This window comes from Aquila chrysaetos, chromosome 17 (assembly GCF_900496995.4).
Source record: "Aquila chrysaetos chrysaetos chromosome 17, bAquChr1.4, whole genome shotgun sequence".
Lineage (NCBI taxonomy): Eukaryota > Metazoa > Chordata > Aves > Accipitriformes > Accipitridae > Aquila > Aquila chrysaetos.
This window is the reverse complement of record NC_044020.1, coordinates 14,322,063-14,344,281: the sequence shown is the minus strand read 5'-3', so window position 1 is coordinate 14,344,281 and position 22,219 is coordinate 14,322,063.

Sequence of the window (22,219 nt, the reverse complement as noted above, 5' to 3'; positions counted from 1 at the left end):
CCCGGCAGCGGAAGGGCCGCCCCGGCGGCCATCTTCTCCCCGCCCCGCGGGGCGGCGGGACGTGTAGTCCAGCGGTGGCGTGAGGGAGCGGCGGTCGACGGCCGCCGGGGCGGGGGCAGAGCCGGCTCTGGTTAAACGCGGGGTCTGCGGGGGTTCTCCGAGAAGCTGCGGCCGCAGGCTGCGGGACCGCGGCGCTTTCAGCGGTGCCGGTCGCTGCCAAAACGCCCCTTCAGTTCCTCGCTCGTGTGGCTGCCGAGGGGAGAGGGCCGAGCCACCGCTCCCCGCCCGGCTGCCCTCGTTAGCAGGCGGGGCAGAGCCCCGCAGCGGCCGCTGCCGTTCTCCCCGCGGCCGCCGGGCGTCAGCGCAGCCCAGCCGCGAGCCTGTCCCGGCCGAGCGACGGGCCCCGGAGGAGGCCGCTTCGGAACCGGGCGGCACGGCTGCGGTCTTGCAGCTCTCCTCACCGCGGCCGGGCAAGCAGGAGAGGGGGTTTGGCGTGGGGAGTAAAGGGAGCGCGCTCCCCCGCTGCTCCAGCAGCGCAGCCTGGCCGGCGTGATGGGGGCCCTCCTCTCCTGGCCCCCTCTTCCTCCGGGGCCCTTCCTCGGTCGCCCCGTGTCCACGGCGTTAAGCAGGTGGCGCTGTTAAAGCAGCTGGAGTTCGGGCGTAGTAACAGCGTCTCCATCAGTACCCGGCAGGCAACGATTCACGTTCTTCAGCTGTTACTTAAAAACAGCAGGGTGTCTTGGTTACCAGGTTATTATGGCGGTTAGTGCAAACTCTGTTCAAAAATTATTCTCTATAGGAGAGGCACGATTTATTTATTTTGTAATGCTGACCCCCTACTATGATTATTTAATTAAAAAAAAAAATCAAATAGGCTAATGCAGAACATATTGAAAAGTAAAACCCGTCTTTTAAAGGAGAGTTTCTATGCCATTTCAGTGTTGGAAGCAGGGAAGAAAGTGTGGAAAGTACGATTAAAAACTGGTTCATAACTCTCTTCTCATAAGTAGCTGTTTCCAGGAGGCAGGACCACGCACCTGCCCCTCACGGTACCAGCAGGAGCACTCCGCAGTAGCAGCTTTTGCGGAGTGGTGCACCCAAGGGGCTTGCACGCTCTGCCATTAACTGTGGCAGAAGTTCCTGGAGGATTCAGGCTGGTTAAGGTGAAACCACAGCACAGAAACATTGTAAAAGGAAGGACCCAGCAGCTAAGCAAAGGCAGAGGTAAAGGCATTTCAGACTTCTGTTTCTGTTGCTTGGTGCCTGCAATTTGGAAAACAACATTCCTTTTGGGGAACTACAAGTCCCAAAGTGCACTGTGGGAAGAACATGCCTCGTACCAGCTAGTGCCCAGCACAAATTCCCAAATATGGATAAGGAATCAATTTTGAAAAAGACTCACACTGGCTGGATACTCCCCACAGAGACTCAGAAAAGGAGCAAGACAGCACGAAAACAAGGTAAGTTTGCAATACACAAAGATATCGTTCAAGAATTTCTTTCGTGGGGAGCAGCCATGAATATTCTGTCCCTTAGAAGGGCAGCACAGCATTGCCCTGGTGATATTGGAGTTGGCTGCTGTGGTGATGGAGGTGACTTTTGAAACAAGGCTGTTGTTTCAGGTGAGGAAGTGAGCAGCTGTGGTGCAGAGTGAGTCAGATCCTGTTTCCCTGCAGATGCTCCTTATTAATAAAGACCTATGGAAAGATATGTGAGCTGCAACACTTGTGCAGTTATGTTAGAGGCTGGGAAAGGTTGGGGAGAGGTAGGAGTTGCAGTGTGGTTGTTTAAGGAGCCAAGGTGGAACAAATAGCCTTGTAATAACAATAATTATAGGTAAAATTAATTTCTCTGTAAGGCACGGTAGAATGTTTTTGTACTTCACCCCTCTTCCTAGAGGGGACAGTGTGGTGCCTTGAAGGCCAAACCTCTTGCAGCTCTCTGACCTGCAAATAATAGTAACTCAGTAACAGGATTGTTTAACTTCAGGCCAGGAACAATTATGTATTTTACTGGCAATTTGTTAACAAGCAAAACGAAATAATTCTGAAATAGAAGGATCTTAGTGGAGACGAGAGATGCTCTAGCTCCAGACTCGGGCACACGTGAAGCCTTGGAGCTTGACCTGGTTGTGGGCAGCATCGGCTTCTGCCTCTGTTTCTCTCCCTGGCAGTCAGGCATATTCCTCGTGCAGCTCAGAAGCAGCGCGTGGACTGTTTTCTGCTGGGTGACGTCAAGCACAGCTGGTCAGCCTGATCCATCATCCCAGCACCCTCCTCCTACTATGTAGGGTCATGGAGCAGCAGTCAAGTGTAGGAGGTACAGGCCAGCCCTGGAGAAGAGCCCGAGGCCTTTTGGGCTGGTGAACCAAACTGTCACGTGGATGCTCATCACCAAACAAGAATGATGGTGTTTTTCCATCTTTCCTTAAATGTGAACAGCTTAAACTGTTTTTAAAGCTGAAAGAGTCACTCTCGTACCTGAATTAGCCTACACAGCAGGGCTATACTGCTACATAAATGCTGGAGGAAATCAGCATGTTTGCCTGTGCTCCTGGATAACCATTTCTAGTAACCAGAAAAGTTCAAGTCAAGCAAACTTGCTGCCAGCGACAGGTAGTAAGGGGGAGCATTGCAGTGGATTTTGTGTCCCTGGGAGGATGTTGATACCCAGCTCCTCCTCGTCTTTTATCTGAAATCAAGGATTTTTTTGCTGCTATTATCTTGATTGTCTGTAGGAAAAGTGAGTTTCACAGGGGCCTTGTTTGTGTCTGCATCAGCTGTGGATTCACAGGTTCCCCTCTTTCCTCTCCTGCCAGGCAGTTCAAGGAGAGTTTAGAGTTACAGGCACTTGTAACAGGGCCTCCTGAGGTAAATCGCCTCAAGTATTAATCCAGATCTGACCAGCATGCGGTCACAGGGCCAGAGAGCTGGCAATCAGTCTTTTCTGTGGTCTCTTCTGTGTCAGTAGGCTGTTAATATGAGATTAGCAGCATTAGAGAGACTGTGAGCTAGAAACAGTGAGGTCCTGTGATTTGATTTGAAGAGAAAGAAACCCTCTTATACCCATATAAAAACAAACAGAAGAGCTGGAAATTATAAACAAAACTGAAGAAAGGATAGTTTCTAGGAAAGATGTGGAGTTTTGTAGTAACACTATAGCTTATCAGCAACTCTTTAACAAAGCAATGAGGTCCATGCAGACTGCAGGTCCCAGTGTGCAGTGCTCTGTCCTTATCACCATGTGCTTTTGTTTGGGTCTGGTGAGACCATGACATGCCAGATCTGTAATTTGCTTGCAATTTCCATCAGCAGTACATGCCTATTAAATATTAAAATAGCTGGCTGCAGATCCCTTCAATTAGCCCAGATTCAGGGCTCCCCTAGCTCCTGGCAGGCGGTCATCAAAGCCCTCGGCTGGATGAAGGTGAATACTTTCCGGCTGTGCATTGAACAGATGTCTGATTGTGATGCTCTGCTTTCTTATCTCGCTGAGTGTGGTGGCACAGAATCAAACCTATTTTGTTGTTTCAAAAATAGAACTAGTAAGAGGCAACTCATCTGATTTTGAGACCACCTGCTGATGTTCCTAGTTACTGTATTTAAAAGCAGTCACCTCTTATTTTGACCACATGAAAACCCGCATAAACAACAGGCGAGGACGGTAGAAGGCAGAAAAGGCACTTACAGGGGGAGTCACAGCCACAGTCCAACTGTGGGGTATCACATAACATAAGAGTATGAGCAAATCCCTGTTTTAACCTTCATCACAGATGCACAAAACACTGCATAAGGTGCAAACGCTGGAAACACAGAATTGTTTTCACAACTTGTTGAAACTTGAGTTTTACTCGCATAATGGCAAAAGCTCTCTGAAACAAAGGGTGATTTTAAGTTGATCAAGCCTCTCTTTGCTCCATATCAAACAAAATACCAGCCTTGGCAAGGCAGCAAAGAATAACAGCTGTTACTTTTGATTTCATTGTTACTGTTACAATAGCAATAATTAGTGCTGGGTGGGGCATTTCATAGCTTTAAGGTGACCAATTTGGTTAAAGGCCTAAGGCATCTTCTTTTCTGCAACCACTTATTATCTGTGAGAAAATACTAAAGCCTGTCATCACTGTAGGTCAATTAAATCCTGTTTGCCTAGCACAGCATCTCTTTGCTCACTGATTTAGAGTCGCAAGCCCTTCTAATAGTTAATACCTCTTCTCGGAGCCCCACCTGCTGAAATCAGTTGTCATCCATTAATCTCCACCTTTCCTCTTTTTCAAAAGCAAACCTGGTGCTCTCATGGCTGGGAGAAGTGTTTGACAGTGTGAATCCTGAAAGTATTTGTACCATAAGGTAAGTGAGGCAATTTGAGAAAATATGTTTCTTCTCATTTTTAACCTAGCTTCCTAACTTCTCAGTGCTTCTTTTTTCAGTGTTTGTCAGACATCCGTCCCTCATTTTGAATGCACGTTTACCACTATCCCCTGTTAATTATTGCTACAATCAGGTGATGTGTGTTCTACATCTTGAATTGGAAATAACAGAAAATGTTACAGAAGTTAACAAGCTCTTTTGCATCTCAGGCTGCTGGTCCTGGCCCTTATCTGGCCAGGTCTTGTGGTGCTCACAAAAGTTGTGATGAGAGGTTGTGTTAGGACAGCCAGCAGCGCCGCAGAGTTGCGTGGTAGTGGTGCCTAAGCCTCAGGAGAAGACCAGTTGGCAAGGGGTTGTTTGCTGATGCAAGCTTTGTGCCTTGTCTTTCATGGCGAGCATACCCCGGTGTGCCCATCTGGCAGGAGCACTGTGGCGGGACAGGCTCCCCTGCTTGCCGTTTTGCTTGCAAACTTGATATAGTAATTAAGAAGCTATTGGGTTTTTTATTAATTTGCCTCTGAGCTTTTTTATGTAGTCAAAAGTGCAGCACCTCTCTCTTGGGTAGCATTTCTCCCCTCCTTTTTAAGATCTGCGTGCTATTTTAGGGTCTTACTGGTTTGAGAGGTATGCTTATAGTTTGTGTAAAATTAATGCCTTGAGCAGTGTATTGGCCCCCATTTCTCTGTTGAGCTGATGTTCTCTTTCACTCTGTTCCTCCCTTACTTGCTGCTCCTTCTGGTCTTTCTCGGCAATACTAGAGGCAGACAAAGGTAAGATTAGGTGTCTAATTAGTTTACATAGCCTTAGACATACGTGTTTACTTCTTGGCACTGGGGGAAGGGCAGCCTGTGAGGAATCCAACCCTTGTCTCTCAGTGAGGTTTTCAGCTTTGAGAGCAGCCTGAGCCCGGGCAGGCTGAACAGGCAGGCCAAAATTTTCTAGACACGTTTTCGTTCCAGATGCCTGTTCACGGAGGAAGTTGAAAACCCAGTCTGTATTACCAAATCTGAAATAATTTCCCATTTAGGGTTAGATCCAAAATGCTTATTTCCAAAAAATGACTCAGTGTAGACAGCCTGAAAGAACTTGCTTGAAACATTACAGAAAAGCTAATAAATCATAATTAATATCTTTTGGAACTCTACCATCGATCAGGCAATTTGTATTTTAAATATTTTTAGTTTATCAGAGTGAACTTCAAGCTGCAACTCTCCCATCTCCCACTGTAGTCATCCTTCAGCAGATGTTACCAGGGGAATTCAGCATGGCATTCCCACAGTAACTTACTCTCAGCCCCGATCAACACTGGCTTGTCTGGAGAGCGGTGACGCAACGGCTGGTGTTAGTGCTTGGCAGCCGCTTCGCTGCAAAGTCAGTGCCTGCTTTTAAACCACCACGGAGAAGGGTTTGGATCAAGGTGCCTTGCTGGCTTTGCACTGAAGCTCTCATGAGATCTTTTCCAGCATTTCCAGTCTGAGAATGACCTGGCAGTGGTGATGAGGGTGTTGGGAGCAGAGAGAGCAGGGGACAAGTCGTAGGGCAGGCAGGGCAGTGCCCTTCCCGACCAGGGCACAGTCACACCCAGAGGACCTGAGCAGGGTGGGCAGTGCCGGGCATTGCTAACAGGTTTCATCAACCATGACAGACAAGGCGAGGTGAAGAATTAGGTTCAGGGTCCCTCCCAGGAATCCAGTCAGGAGCAGCAGGAGGCAGGACTATGACACAGGTCCAACATCCACCCAGGAGATAGAGACAGGGATGCAGACTTGCGCAGCTATAGTGTAGCTCAGGGCAGGCCTGGGTGCCCAGGATGGGGCTTACATGGAGCCTTCCCCCTCAGGACCACTGGACAGGAGGTATAGGATGAGAGTCCCCGGTGAGGCTGGTCAGGACATTTAAGTCTATTAGTGCCATTGTGGCAGGGGCGAGGGGGGAAGCCTGGCAATGACTTCTTAGGCTGCTCCAGGTGTTTCTAAGGTGATTAAAGAACTATATAATGTAGTCATTTTTTTTTAAGCAATTCTGCACATTAATAGACTTGCACAAGTGTCTTGATTTAGCTAAAAATTAAGTTTCCTGGATAGGTACATTTCAAGCATTAAAATTATCCCAAGTATCTTGGATATAGAGTTTATTGACTAGAGATTTCTTCCTATAAAATTTTTCTCTCGCTGAACATCAGCTTCTCTTTTCATAAAACAGAGATGATAACATCATTGTCTTTCCTACCTGACAGAGGGCTTATTAGGTTTGTAATTTAAGATGTATTTATGGAGTGTTCTGAGATATCTGGATGAAAAGAAGTGGACTAGTGTAAAGCAAAGGAGCAAGAGTACACTGCAGCTGTATACACTAGCAAAATAAAATTACTTAAGAGCAAAATAATAGGAGGGAGATTCGCATATGGACTTTAACCAGACCTTCAAGGATGGAAAATGGGGTGGGTTCTGCCAGAGACTGGGAACTTAATTTTTGCACTCTGGGATAGATAGCATCTGCCCTCATTAAGTATATTTATGAGGAAGCACTGGAAGGGTAGTAGAGAGAGGATGATGAGACACGCATGCCGGTGTGTCAGGCTGGCACTAGGAATACAACCAAGTTATGAAGGTGGAGGTCACTGCAAACGTGAGGGAAGGTTAAGAGAAATGGGAGGATGAGGATGTCATGGTAAGTTTGAAAGGGAGAGTGGATGGACAGACATGACTGATGATAGCTCTGGTGATTGGAAACAAAACCTTAAATAGCTCAAATTTGTTATTTGTATTCAAGAACACTCGTCCATGCCAGGACTCGGCATCCCTCTTTCTGTGTCAAATTAAACAGCAGTTAACGTTCCCTATGCACTGAGCTGCCGGAACAATAGGTCTATTCTGAGCTCCCCTTGCGAGACTGTCTCATGCCAAAAGGTGTGTTCACCAGAAGAAATTCAATGCTAGAATGATACTCAGACAATTTTAGGAGATAGAATCAGTGCATGCTGAATCCTCAAAGGAGCTGACTCTCAAAATAATCTTAGCAGGGAAGCATGCTCTGTAAATCATTACAAAAATTTAGGCTGAAAGCGTTAAAACACTTTGCATAATACGCACATAGTTTCTGCCTTGATCTTCCAAGCCACTGTTGTTTATTTTCCTAAGCTTGCTGTGATCAAAGCTGGTTCTCTGGTCTTGCTATTCATGTGACAGTTGAAGATTGCTACTGGTCAGAAATAGGACAATCACGGGACTAAATCTCTAGAGCTGCCTGAATCATAGGGTTAAAAGAGGACTGAGAAGTACTTAATTGGCTGCCTACACATTGCTCAGCAAGTCAGAGGTTAACAAAGGACCTTATTCTTTGAAAAGATAATTGAGGCTGAAAACAAGTCAACCGTCCCACAACTAAGCCGTGGAGATCATCAGTTCTTGTGAACAATAGCTGATGATGTTTGGGATTCAGTGAGTTAAGTGGTTAATCCTATACGGAAAGCTACATCCATAATGGAGTTTAAATGGGGGGAATCCACCCAATCCGACCTCTGGAGAATTGCTTCTTGCTGTTACGCTGATGGATATGTCTATAAATATCATGGTAGCCATCAGCAGATAAAATCTTGCAGAGCTGAAAAGCCTCTCCCTATTAAATGATACATTGATCTCCATGAAACAGCAGTAGCCTGGGTTAATGAGCCAGGGAAAATAATCCCCCTGCTCTTGCAGAGTGATTGTAGCCAGAGAGAAGAAAGAAAGAAGACCCATATATTGTTTCCTTCTTGATTTGGTGGAAAAAAGTCAAAACCCTTATATACTCTTTCTTCCTTCTGCCCAGTGTTCTCCATAAGGCTGTTCCTTACATTCTGTATTGGGCACTCAGGCAGCATCTCATCAGCCTTTTGCTGCAATTTGTTCCAAATTTATAATTTGCTAATGATATCATATCTAAAGCGAAAGCCATCAGTCAGGACAGTTAGGGCAAATCTGCCATTGCAGTTTTCTTCAGATAAAGCAGTACCTTCTGCAGAGGCAGAGAATGCACCTGCAGGTTTGTGTACCTTCTCCAGCACACGTACTAATGGGTGGCAGGCAAACTTCAGCAACCACTTCTGTTCATCCTCACCTTTTTCTGTCACTTATGTGATTTTAGCAAAAAAGTGCTCGCAGTCCTGGTTTTTTTTCTTTTTTCTTTAAAGCTCAAATTCTTAGGGTTTTTAAGGCTATCATGTTATAATGCAAGGCCTGACTCATGATTTTCTACTCTCAGAGCTGTTGGTACTGCATACCATGTAACATGCACATACACACAGTACATAGACATTAACCCCTATATTTGTATACTGTCTCCATGTCTGTATGTGCATACAGGTCTCGGGACAAGTATGCCACCTTTCTGATGCTTTAACTAGTTCTCCTGGTATTTAGAGATGCCAGCCGCAAATGAGTTAAACCATATTAATTGGGTCCGATTTTTCTTTTATTTTCTGTATATTTCTTTTCTGCGCTGTCCGTTTGTTTCCCTTTGCTTTTCCTCCTCCATTTTGTTCTCTGGCTCCTTGCTACTCAGTTGCTGACTTACTGCAAACCCCATCATTTTGCAGCATTGGGGACTGTGACTGGCAGTTGTGCTGGGCAAACCCCTGGACATCACTGTGGGACTTCCCTGGAGAACTTGCAACAGATGCTTTTTATGGCTGCGCTGGCTGGCAACCGGTGCTGTTAGCAGTCTTCTTCCAGAGTTAATAAGGGCCAAGACGAGAATGATTAGAAGAAAGCAGGACTTCATAGTCCCCCCCAAGCCCATGCCCATAGCCACTTACAATGTGAGGATACAGAAGGAAAGGGGATTATGAGGGCAGAATGATTAGGGTGCTTTACTGTCATCTTTCCCTTCTCTGCATGGACATTTCTGCTTAGAAAGTCCTATGCTTGTCTAGTAGTGACCTAGGCAAGGAAGAAAGGAACATTACAGGGACTTTATTTCTGGTCTTGTCCTTTGCTGCTTCAGTGTCTTTGAGCATGAGAGTCTTTTGCTTCGGAGACCCTAGAAGGAGTTAAAGTAAACTGGAACATGAGAGAAGGGTCATGAGATTCACCAGCTCAGCCTGCCCTGTTTGCACTCACAGTTGGGTCTGCGGAGTCCAGTGACTCAAAGAAATGAGCTGTCATTACCTCTGAAGAGCCAATGCGCTAAGAGAAAATTATTCTGCTCTGTTTTCAGCAGTATCAACAAAATTGTTTACCAAGTTCCAAAGAGTTATATTTTTGGCATCCCTGTGGCCTGTTTTGGCCTGTTGAATATTACTTATGAGTAAGAAGGAAAGAACTTGACTTGACTCTCAATTATAAAGCAGAATTTGAATGGCTGACAGTTAAAGAAAAACAAAGCAAACCCACTATTTTGTGTATTCACCTCACAGGATCTGGGGAGACGATAACTACGGAGCCCAATGATTTCAATTGGAGAGATACGTCCTGGTTTTTAAAGTCATGTCCCTGGTCTCTCAAAACAACTGCAACTTGAGACACCCAAAATCAGCGCTTGTACATCTAGTTGTAAATGGCCTGCTCAGAGTCATACAAGACTGTGGAGAAGCTGGGTAGTGGGTGGGATTTCTGTCACAGACTAGCCTCCTCTTTGTCCTCGGAGGTCACATTGACCATGACTCTGCTGTAGTCTGTGCTCAGCCCCTGTGGCATCAAGAAAGCCCTGGTTAGACTTCCTAAAGGAAGGGCAGAATTGCAGGTATTTCCAGGACTTGGTTGGGAAACCGATCTCCTTTTGGGAGGAGCTGCAACCACCCTTACTTTCTGCTGTTGTGCTGAGCAAGGGGAGCCTCTGTCCTCACCGCTGTGCAGATGTGGGCAGGGGATAGGTGCAGCGAGGCTGGAGTCTGAGCCTGGTGTCGAGGTAAAAATGCTGTTAAGTGGATAACAGGGCGCAAGGTCTTCACTGCGGACTCAGGCTCCATAAAAGTACATGTGACAATGCCAGAAAAGCTATATATTCTTGAAACAGCCACAGGAAGATGGTGCTGCTGACTGCATAACTTGGGCTAGAAATATTAGCCGTGGTAGCACTGGCCACTGCCTATGAGAGCGAATATAAAAAGGACTAGGAAGAGCTCAGAGAGCAACAACAGTGAAATTAATAGTAGCCTAATAAACAATTCATGCCAAGGATTTATACAGTGCTTTACTTATTCAAAGCACTGTGCAAAACATTAGCTTATTAACCTTAATTAATCATTCAGGTAATTAAATGGAAGCGGAATGAAGATGGTTAGAGGAAGTTTGGAGTATGAAGGCTTCCTGAAATCATTAAATGATTTTGCTGTCCTTGATGGAAGGAAGAATTTCTTCCTTTAGGGTTTAAATGTGTTTGCAGTGTGGATGTTATTGCAGTTTTAATAACCGCCTGCTTAATTCCCTGGGATGAGAGATTACATGCAGCACAGCCAAAGGTTTCTTGTTTGTTTGAGTAACTTCGGCAGTTATATGGGCCTAACAAAAATGAGAAGTATCACCAGCTCTATGCTTCAGGGCACAGAATGATGGCCAGCTTTAGGAAGAAATCTTGTTCCTTTGACTTCTCACCAGCAGGATGGATTGGTGTGCATTCCTTTGCAAAATCTAGCATTTGCCATTGCTGGGAGATAGGGTATGGTTACAGCATGACCTATTGCTTTAACTTAAGCAGGAGGGAAAGACGAAGCTGTTCTGTCATTTGATGTAGAGGAATTGCTGAATAAGTGTGGCAAAAGACACTGAGAATGCTGCAAGTGAAAGCTAATTTCTTTATTGGTTAATTTGTTCCCCTACAGTAAGAAGATAGGATTCTTTGGCAGAGAATCAGTGCAACTTGATTGCTGGCTGTGGCATATTTAGGTTTGTGTTATCACCTGCTGCCCACACTTATGTAGCATAAACTCCTTAGAGAACTTCTGAAGAGATGCATTTTTAGTCAGCTGGCCTGAATGACTGCTTTGCTGATGAACCCCTTAAGCTGCTGGAAGAAGACCTGTTTCATGCCAGGCCAATATAACCACAGACCAAGCATGTAGCTCTGATTTCCTAAATTCAAAGACTGACTTACCGCACTGTGTAAGTCAGGTTTTCAATTTACCTGCAACCTGAGAACTCAGTATCTTAAGCAGGTACAAAACAAGCAGTTGGTGCTGCAGAGAAAGCCAACAACCTTAAAGAAAGCTGTGATTTAATAGACTGCTAATTGCTGTGATACCTTTGCCACCCTCCTTCAAAAAGACTACAAATGCCTGTGTTTCCTTCTGACCTGGGATACTGTCACTGTAAGCAATGAAAGCTATCAGACTTCTTTTTTCTCTCCCTTTTCCTCTGTCTAGTTCCCCTGGGGACAGGAGATCCTGGCAGCTAGATTTACCCCAGGCTTTTGCCTTTTGTTTTCCTGTACTTTTCTCTTGGCACAATTCAGAAGTTTTTAGTATTGTGCTTCCACAATCACATGCTAAAATATTTGCACAGCTGTCTGATGACAGAAAAAGGGGGGAAAGAGAAAATCCGCTCTTCTGTTATTTGAAAAGTTTAAAACAAAACAAAACCCCAACCAGAGTTTAACATGAGTTAATCGTATAAAATCTTCATTTTCCTCTGCTCTTGTATAACAGAATCCTCCTTCACCTTGCCTGATTTTCCCCATGTCCTTCACCACCACCTTCTAATACATATAACCCTCATACTGTGGGTTAAAACGCCCATGGGACTCCATTGCCCACCTGTGGGCACTCACTTCAGCCTGTTCCTGGTGTACAGAAATAGGACCAACTCCTACAGGTTATAATCAGGCATTCTTCAGGCAAATCTCTGACTGAATTCAGTGGAAGTTTTGGCAGAAGGACTGCAAAAGTAATTACATTCCTCCCCCAAGTATGTATATTGGATGGTGATGAGACATGAGAAAATACTGCCTAGAAAGAAAGTCCATTAATAAATGAGAAGTAGATGTGGGGAAGAACAGTTGATTGAATTATTTATAATGCAGTTATAAAATTGCTGAGTTGCTGAGCCTTCCAGAAACCCATCGATAACAGGCATGACCATAGCAGCAGTTAATAGGAGTACAGACAAGCAGGAGCAAAGATCTCCATGAAAATCAGGTGTGGAAGTATTGTAGAAAAAAGCTAGCACGTCTAAATCATTTAGCACAGAACGTATTTTAGTGTGGTGATAACTTTCTAATAGCCTTGAAAACTCATTGTGAGTTACTTTTACCGGCAGTGCACCAGAGCATTTCAAGCAAAAACTGAGCAAATGTGGGCCCATCTCTTAAAAATAGAAAAAAGTATAGACACTTCCTAACAAGGCTAACTATAGATCATAGTGAAAAAAATTAAATACATGTTTAGAAAAACCTGGATAGTGATACTAAGAGCAAAAATTAACCTCAGTGTTTGAAAGAACCAATCTTGTCACATATTTGTTTTTGTCAGAATTACATAATTAGTGACTAATGATACTAGAGCAGATATACTGCATTAGATCCTTTGGTGCAATGAGTAGAAGATTCAACTTTTCAAGTCGTTAGTGGCTAAAAGAAGGAAAAGTGAAAGGGCCAACAAGCTCTTTTTCAGCTTTGACATCTATAATTCACGTGCATGGACTGCACTCCCACTACAAACAATCTGCTCCCTTCCTACACGCATAAACATACACTCCCTGCCTTTATCCTGCTCTCGGACCACACACACATCTCTGTCCACTTTCTGCCCTTTGCATCAGCTGGCCTCCTCCTTGGACGCATGAATGCCTTCTCTGAACTAACTCCTCAATTAAAGGTGTGTTTGCACCATGGTCCACCAAGTTTGGGTTGGTTTTTTTTAGTGCTTTCTTGCTGTCCTCAGCTGTGAGCTCCAGACAAAGCCTTCCTTTCTGTGAGGGAATTTCAGGACCAGGAATGTGGTCTGGACATTTATGGACAAAGGAACATTCATGTTCCCGCTCCTGTTGCCTCTTAATCATTAGGAAGAATGAATGTGCTATGCCTTTAGACTTCCAGCTCAGTTTATGAAATCCATGTCCTCCTGTGGACATACATTTAGGGTAGCTCTCTTTTGTTTGTGGCTGAGACTGAAGTGTGCAGGCGCAGGGATGTATTCTCTCTGTACTGGCCTGGATCCAGCAGCCAGAATGTAATTTCCAGCCCTTCAGCCTCTGCAACCTTTTCTGTTTGTGAAATTAGCCTGATGAGGCAACTGATGAGAAATTGGTGCTTATTAGCTGCTGTCATTTTTATACCCTCTTCTGTAAGTAATGGTACAGCAGCCCTTGTGATCCCATTAAGTAGCTCTAGCTAGTGCTCTGACGGCAGCAAGATAAAGCTGCGAACGGAAAAGGCTTCTCGGTGCTGCAGGCCAAGCCCAGCCACCTCCTCTCCCTTACATTCCTCTGCTGCTTTCGTACCCCCTGCTAGCCCAGGATTATTCCTTCTCAGGATTGTCTTCTTCAGGGGACAGCTGCATTTTGAATGGCTATCACACCCAGAGGCATCAAGTCTTTTCCACTAAGCCAAGCACAAAAATGCCTGAGGAGAAGGGGGTGGGGGGTGTGGTATCAGCAGAACAGATATATTTAATTATATGTACCAACCAGCATTTACGCTATGTAAGATTAAGCTTGTAGTTCAGTTTCTGATCTTACTGCATTCTCATTTGAGATTACTGAAGAAGCAGCCATAAAATGCCCATGATAACGTGAATTTTTATAACATGCCTTCATATGTTTAGTAACCTCCTATCTGTGCGGAACCAGATGCTCACAAGTCTGGATGTACTCATAACTAATTTTGAACAAGCCACTAAGCCACCATGCACAGAGGTGGGGGGGGATGCTGTTAAAGTCCAGCATCTTTAACGTGAAGGCTCCAGACTTCCTGAGTCTGGGCCTAGATGAGCTTACCTACTTTGCAGAGATAATTCTGCACTGCCAAGTCTAGCGGCATTGTCACAGCCATCACTGCATTTGGTGATATTCTCCAAGTCCCACGTTTCAGAATCACGCAAGCATAGGAGAAAAGGAAGATTTTTTCTAAACCAAATTAAACTATAATCCTTGTAATGTGTTGGAGAAAAGCTGGAAAACTCAGTCTGAAGGCAGAGGCAAAGACGAGTAAAAAGACTTGAATTGTTATTGTTTTTAATGTCTGAGATTTTTTTTAGCCCACTCACAGTTTTTTGAATCTGGTTCAAGTCTTTTTAACTCTTCTGGCTGATACTGATGTTCTGAGCTAGTCCCATATCTGCTGCTTCAGATTATAGTGGGGCATAGAGGTACTTAACCCCCTGTCATGATGGAATCTTTAATATTTGGATTTTGGCATCTGGAGGCCTGTGCCTACCTAGCAAGTTGTGATGAGCCACTGTCAGAGAAAGCTCAAACAACCTGAGTAAAAAGTGAGGACAGGAAAGTTAGTTAATAAAGCAAATGTGCGGGTTTTACTTCTGTGTGTTTGGTTTTGTCCATACCACCTATGTGCACACAGAGTTGTATTTGTTACTGGCGTCCTGAGAGAGGAAATTCATTACCTTAAAAGAAGCACTTGGCATTAAGAGAGAATAATAAGGAAAGCAACAAAGAACCGTTAGCAACATTTTATTAAGAAGATGAGATAAATAGTCTGTCTCGTAAACAAGTGGTATTATTTAACTGTCCAAGGATTTGCTTTCCAAAACAAGCCTGAATTGTTCATTGTCCAGCAAAATAATGCCTGCTTCTGCAGTCCTGGCTACTTCCCTAACTACGGCCCAGACTCTGTAGGTCTCAGCTGCTGTAGCCTGTCCTGCCTAACATTACTAATATTTATGTCAATATTATAATAAAAATATCTTAAGCAAGTAGAAAACAGCAATATTAAGGCTCAGAAGGTATAAAGCCAAGACTTTTCAGTTGAGGGGACAGGAACAAAGGAACTCTGCCTGCCCTGAGTTTCCCCGTAGCTATAATAGGGCCTCACAGACACATTTGCACTTGGTCATGTTGGCAGAGAAACACTTGGCAGAAAAATACCCTATTGCTGTCTCAACTGCTTATTCACCTGCTCAGAGAGAAAAAATTATATTGCTCTGTCTTAGCACTTCTTCAAACACTGGTGAGCATGTGCTGATGTTCAGATGTTTACCAGAACAAGGTTTCTTTTTTCCTGTTTTCACATGACATGGTATTTCCCAGAGGAAGCGAGTGGCTCTCTTGGGGTTATGCCAGCTTTCCTATACCATACAAACAAGATTTACAGATGCTGTAGAGCTCCGTGAGTGGAGTAACCAAAGCGGGGCGGGGGGGGAGTACCTTCTGTATAAAACAGTCTTTTTTTTTTTTTTTTTTTTAAGAAATGGGTGGATTACCCAGGTCTGAGGAATCCTGAAAGGAGGAGGCAATGCATACATTTGGTGCTCCCATTGCCGATCCCTTACCGAACCACAGGGGACCACTGCTCTGTTACCATGGCAACAGTGATGAATTGGCAGCCAGAGCCATCATCACACAGCCTTCCCGAGACCCTGTGAGATGCTCTGGGAAAGACTTACAGAAGGAGATTTGCATCTGAGATCGCATTTCTTTTTTACTTTGGCTTTACCTTGCGAGCCTAGAGAAAGAGAAAATTGTTTGTGCGAGCTCTCCAAAGAGAAACCTGTGCGGAGGCAGGGCATGATGAGCGGTGAGGGGGCTCTAATTTAGATGCTTGCCCTGGCAGAGGCGGACGAACTATGAGCACCTGTCGGGGAGGAGTTGACTTGTGCGAGAAGGTCACTTATGCAGCCTTGCTCTGTGAGTACTGACCCAGTCGGCCTGTTGTACCTCCTGCTGAAAATGTTATTTATTGTTTGTTATTGACTATAAAATTCTGGTTTTTCTTGTTTCTAAGGGGAGGAATTTTCTTTTGTGCTAGCTCTTCTAAATAGGCTTCATGCAAAATCCATCAATATACCACTACTGGATTTTTTTTTCTAGGCACGAAGTCCCGCAGGAGCTGCAGACTTACCCATTAGCAGCAGGTTTCTCACAGCAAGCTCGATGAAATCTGCAGGGCAGTATCTGCGGTTTGCAGTGAGCGCCGCACAATCCGTGCCTTAATGCATTGATACTGGGTTTTGTACTCTAGCCAGCTGATAAGGTACTATCCAAAGATCAGCTTTTTCATTTAATTCATGATTCCAGCCTTTGTTATGCACACTAACTTACTTGTTTTTGTTGAGATTAAGAATTTAAGCAATAAGTAAAACAAATGCCACTTGGAACAGGTGCAGAAAGAGTATTTGCCCTATGTAGGATAGACTTACAGGCAATTTAATTCCAGTGAGCCAAACAGATGCATCAGATAAACTGCTGATAAAAAGAATGATTATATTGGCAAAGATCCACCACACTCCACCGTAGCACATGGATATCATAGTCAAGCATACAGACAGATAGCAGTCAAACATACAAAAGCCATGGGTGAGATCAATCTAGCATGGCAAAGAGTAGGCTTCTATAAATGTAATCGTGCTACAGAGCAGTATGATCATCAGTTTTAAATTCTCACCTGAAAAATATTAATTAAATCTAGAGATCCATGAGAAGAATATACTGCTTTGTAAAAAATAATACTGCATTGCAAAAAAAATTATGAGGAAAAAGAAATCAAAGGGATCTTGTACACCATAGATCTGAAGTCTTGATCAACCTGCAGCCTGCTTACATGAAAGCCAAGGAGAATTTTTTTTTTCTCCAGATGAATTTGGTGCTTGTTCTGTTCCTTGGCCAGACGGCAGCACTGGGGCATCTCTAGTTGTAATCTCATTAAGAGTATTAGGCAGTGATTGTGCTTGTGCTCTGTTGCTGGCATGGATTTAAGCAGACAAATAATCCTTGGAGCATGGATGGCTCTCACATTTGAGAGGAGGTGGGCTACGTTCTTTCTCACGAGGTTTGAAAATCTTACAGGCTTGACTTTGGAAAGGCACTGTTTGCAAACCAGCCGAAAAGGCAAATAGGGACAGGTCCACTCAGTCCAGGCACACAAGGGCAATTCATGAACATGGCTTCTGTTCGTGGTAATGGGAGTCACATGTGTAAGTTCGCTGCACAATAACGGCAGAATACACTCCCTTCAGTGTGTAAACAGTATAAAGCTGTGTCTGTGTGAGTGTTGGCATGAGAGGCTGGGCTACAACAGAAGAAAAACAGAAATCAGAAATGAATTATTTGTTCATTTTTCCATCCCCAGAACCAGTCCTGTGTTCTGCTTTGTCCAGTCTGTTATAACACAAGCATAGTAGCTTTTGCTTTTTTGGACTGTTTGACCAAACTTGAAAATATTTTGATAATAGAGGATGTTTCTGGAGTCAGATACAACTTCTTTTCATTCAATTTTATCCCATTACTCTTCATTACAATTTCTTAGAACACTGTAAATACCTGTTCTTCCTTTTTTGTGTTCCTGCATCACTCAAATATTAGCAGATAGTTTCGTTCCTCTGCAGCAGTGGAGTTTAAGTACTTCTGGATATAACTGGATTTCCAGCCCCCTCTGTGACCCCTGCACATGTGGACCTCTTGCACAAAAACCCATACCGGTTTATGTCATTTGTGTATGAGCCTTGGGAAGCAGTCTTTGCTGAATGAATGCCAGTGTACCACACAGTTCATAAATATGTAAAAGTAATGGGCCCTATCCCAACAAGCTTAGATTCAGAAACGTTTAGCAGATGTTCTGGCTGTGGGGGAGGAAAACAGGAGATGAATAAATACAATACTGCAATAACAAATACTTTGTTGATGAAACTGCACATAAATTAGAAAGACAAACACACCCTTACCAGGACTTTGACCTATCCATAAAACAGCATCAACATGTTTTATTAATAGTAGTTCCACGTTCTCAGGATCAATAAAGTAACTTCATTGATTTACTTTCCTCTTTTTATTAATACTTCTCTAAACAGTGATGAATTTGGATGGAACATAGGTAGAATCTTTTTTTATAGCTTGTCAAAGGACAATTCTAATAGTACTGGTAAGGCAGTAAGGTTCTCAACCAGGACCCCAGAGCCTTTTGCTAAAGAGAACCTAACCGTGTGTAAGTTAAGAGTTTGAAGAAAACTTCCAGACTTGTTTGAGATTCAGGGCTGTCAGTTATTTCTAGAAAACACCACAAGTGAGCTGCTCTATACACTTGGTTAAAGGAGTAAAAAGCTGTTGCCTTCAAAACAAGTATACAAAACATAGCTCAGGCTCTCCCCTAATCCAAATAGTAAACATGCCTTGTAGACCTTAATGCATGCTATGTGGAGTAAACCAGTCCCAGGGGCAGCCCCGCACAGGCAGCTCTTGTGCGGAATTTGTATAGCCCAAATTAGATGAAGAACCAGCAAAGTGTCTCAATGACAACCTCGCAGGACTTTCTTTCTATTACATTGCAGCAAGGTATATTTAAATCCATTCCTTTAGTCCTTCTCAGGGACTAGCTGAGTACAAGGAAATGCTGTACTTCTGATTTTTTGTTTAATAGTATGGCAACAGTCTAGTAGTACTTCATCTGGGTATGGTCATCTTCTTGCATATGTATGTTTTGCTCATTGAAAAGCACTTGCTTACTGCTTTAGATGGTCTTGCACCTCTTTACACTCCCAAGCTGCTGCTGTTCTTAAAGGAAGCATGAAGTTAAACTCAGCTGGGGTACTCTTCCCGGACATTAGCATACTGTACAGTTTTGGGAGGGAGTATTCTGCCTTTGTGTAGCCTTTGTTTTGAGTTACCTCTACTTAAAAAATTACAGTATAGTGAAGTGAAAGTTGTGTGTTTCTCATTAGCTTCTTGTATGCCCACAGTCCTGAGTCATAGCAGCAAACCCAGCCGCAATTTTATATTTCACTGCTTGGAAAAATCTGTGAGCAGTGAAATTATCTGCAGTGTATGTATGCACAGACTCAGAGTCTCTCTTATTCCTAAAATGCTCCCAAATGCTTAAGTCTACACTGAACACTCAGCAGATTTGCATGTAGCCCCAGAGAAACTCTCCTTATTAGTTCCTACCTGAAAGCTTATTTTCTTAGCCTGAAGGGTTAGAAACATTTTTCTACATGGTCAAATTTTTCTGGATCTGTTGGGCTGGCTTTTTATTTCCCTGTTGAACTGGGGAAGTTTTTACCTAGTAAAGCTTTTACTTTTTCTTAGTGAGCCAATAGGTAGTTTTTTTCAAGTGAATTAGTCTTGTATTTGTTTTCTTGTAATAAAACACCACCAGCAATTTATTTGGAACTCAGCTCCCACCCCTGCACACAACATCATTCCAGATTAGTGTGTGCATGTGTGTTCAGGGGTGGTGGAAGGGGGTTAAATAGCATAATTTTATAAAACAGTTATTCAAATGCTTATGCAGTGAACAACCATTTGCATGAGGAGAATGCTGGGTGGTTGACGACTTCTGCCTTGTATTTCAAACGCAAGTTGAACACCTGTGTTATTGCTTAGGAAGTCAGCTCTCTATTTTCTCTGGAATTGGACAACTCTTCCTGCTAACAGTTGCAGCTGATGCAGAAGACAGCAAATTTTAAGACCTCTGTAGACTAGACTTTCTCTGCTGTCCTTCAGTTTCTTCTGGAAGCTTTTCTTCTTTTGGAAGCGTTTGGCTGCTGATTTGTGTACAGATTACTTTTACATCAAAAAAAAATTCTCCAGCTGTCCAAGTAGATGTGAGCATCAGAAATTAAGACTATAACTCATCAAGGAGATCCCCAATTAAATTGCCTCCAGCAGGTAGCAATTTAAATGCAGCGACTTTTAGCAGAAACACTTGCATACAGGAGGTAAGAGTACTGGTTATTGGAGACCATCTCAGATGCTTCAGTGGCACTTTGGTTTCATGTTGTGGACTTGACTTATACAAATACTGCCACGTATGTGGAAAGCAAAGGAAGTCCTCTGGCACTGTAAACATCATACTAAGATGTATAAACAGGAGGGATGTTTGCAGAACACACCAAGTGCTCCTTCCATTCTACATCATACTGATAAGGCCTCAACTGGGAACACGCTGTGTGCTGTTCCTGCACAGGGAAATTCAGGAAAGGCACAGACTGGAAGTGAGAGCCACCAAAGGTGAACATCAAGAATCACCAGAGGTCTCACCATGTAACCTAGGGGGACAGGCAAGAAAAAATGGAGTTTTAGGTCTGGTGAATGTAATAAGAAGTGATATGATAACTCTTCTTGCATCTAAAAGGCTGTTGCAGCAGCAAGAGGAACAAATGTTTTCTTTGTCTGTGATGGGTAGGATGAGAAGTAGATGTAAATTAGGGTAAAAGAGATCCAGGTTAATCATTAGGCAAAACTTTCTAAAGGCAAAAAGAGTGAATCATGAGAAAAGAACATCTTGCCTGGATAGACTGTGGTGTCTGCAGCACTGGGGAGGTCTTTAAGGGGTAAAACGGGTGGGACAGAGATGCTTTCACAGGGATGGAATCAGATGACCTCTCAGTATCCCTTCCAGCCCTGTAATGTGGTGATCACCGCCTCATTTGAAAATCCACTTGCTGTGTTTTTACTTGCTAATTCCAGATGTGGGGTCTCTGCTCCGGGACACCATGCTTCCAGTGGAATTTGCTGGTCTTGGTTTTTAAAGAGATTACAAATTCCCACAGGAGCAGTCATGCACCTGGCAAGTTCTGAGCCTTGGAAGGGTGGCAGAAGAGAATTCAAGATTCTTTGGCCATTTTTAGTGTGAAAATAGCTTTGATATCGTGGAGGTACAAAAAACGGTCTTGGATTTTCTTCTGTAACTTGCCTTCCTTGCTATACTCCTTGTCTAACTGGGAGCAGCACCTGGCCCTTATGAACCTTCAATAATTTCTCTTAGAAACGGAATATATAAAAAAAGTCAGGTCTTATTTTTGTGTATTGGTTTTTCAAAATGGGACACTGTGCCATACTCTGACCTTATTTTGAGCAATAGTAGCTCACTTCCTTTTACAAGCTGAATCTTGAATCACAGTATTTTTCCCTGGGTTGATTTGGGATTGCTTCCTCGACAGCTGCTCTGCTTGCTAGCGGTCACTTCTGGGGTACTAGGCACCCAGTTTTACAGTGCTTGCAGGAATTCATTCACAGGGAATCACCGCTTGGCTGGGGCGAGGTGACTGTTACCTAGCCCAGTGCAAACCAGCAGTTCTGTAAAGTCCTCAGGGAAGATATGGCAATGGGCTTACCTTGCACATCATCAGCCTGGAACATCAGTCTCCTACTAGGCTGTGATGCAGGATTTCAGCTGTTCTTGCTTGCTTTTACAAAGTAGCGCATTTTGTACTGATGTTGCAGCCCCTTGGGTTTGTGTGTGCACTTTGTTAGCCTAAAGTTCTGTACAGTACTGCCTTCTACCCTCCTCCCACTCTGAACACCATGTGCACACAGTGAAAAGAGGCGTGCAAAGGAAGTATAGTGCTTTGTTTTTTGCTTTAGTTCTACTTGTTTAAACCCTTCCTCTTACAGTGCATTATGAAAACTTCTCTGGCAATCTAACAGCGTAATGATGCAAATAACCCTGTCATATGACTAAGCCTCACTGGTGCTGGATTCCAAAGTATCAAGCAAGCCAAGATGTACAGTCTTGCCGTGGATGCTATAGGCAGCCTCATGCTAGAGTGCAGATGGCTCTTCAATTCCCTAATGGGAATTGTTCCTGTCCTTATTAGCATTTTACAAAGATTACTGTTAAACTGACAGCCCTCCTCCTGACTGTTGAGAGGCAGAGTGCTCAGCCAGTAATCAGTGGACACACTGTAATTGGCCCCTTTGAGAGCATGTTAAAATGTCTCCTGTATCACCGTATGTAAACCTTCTCCTCTGTCTGCTTTCATTTTTCAA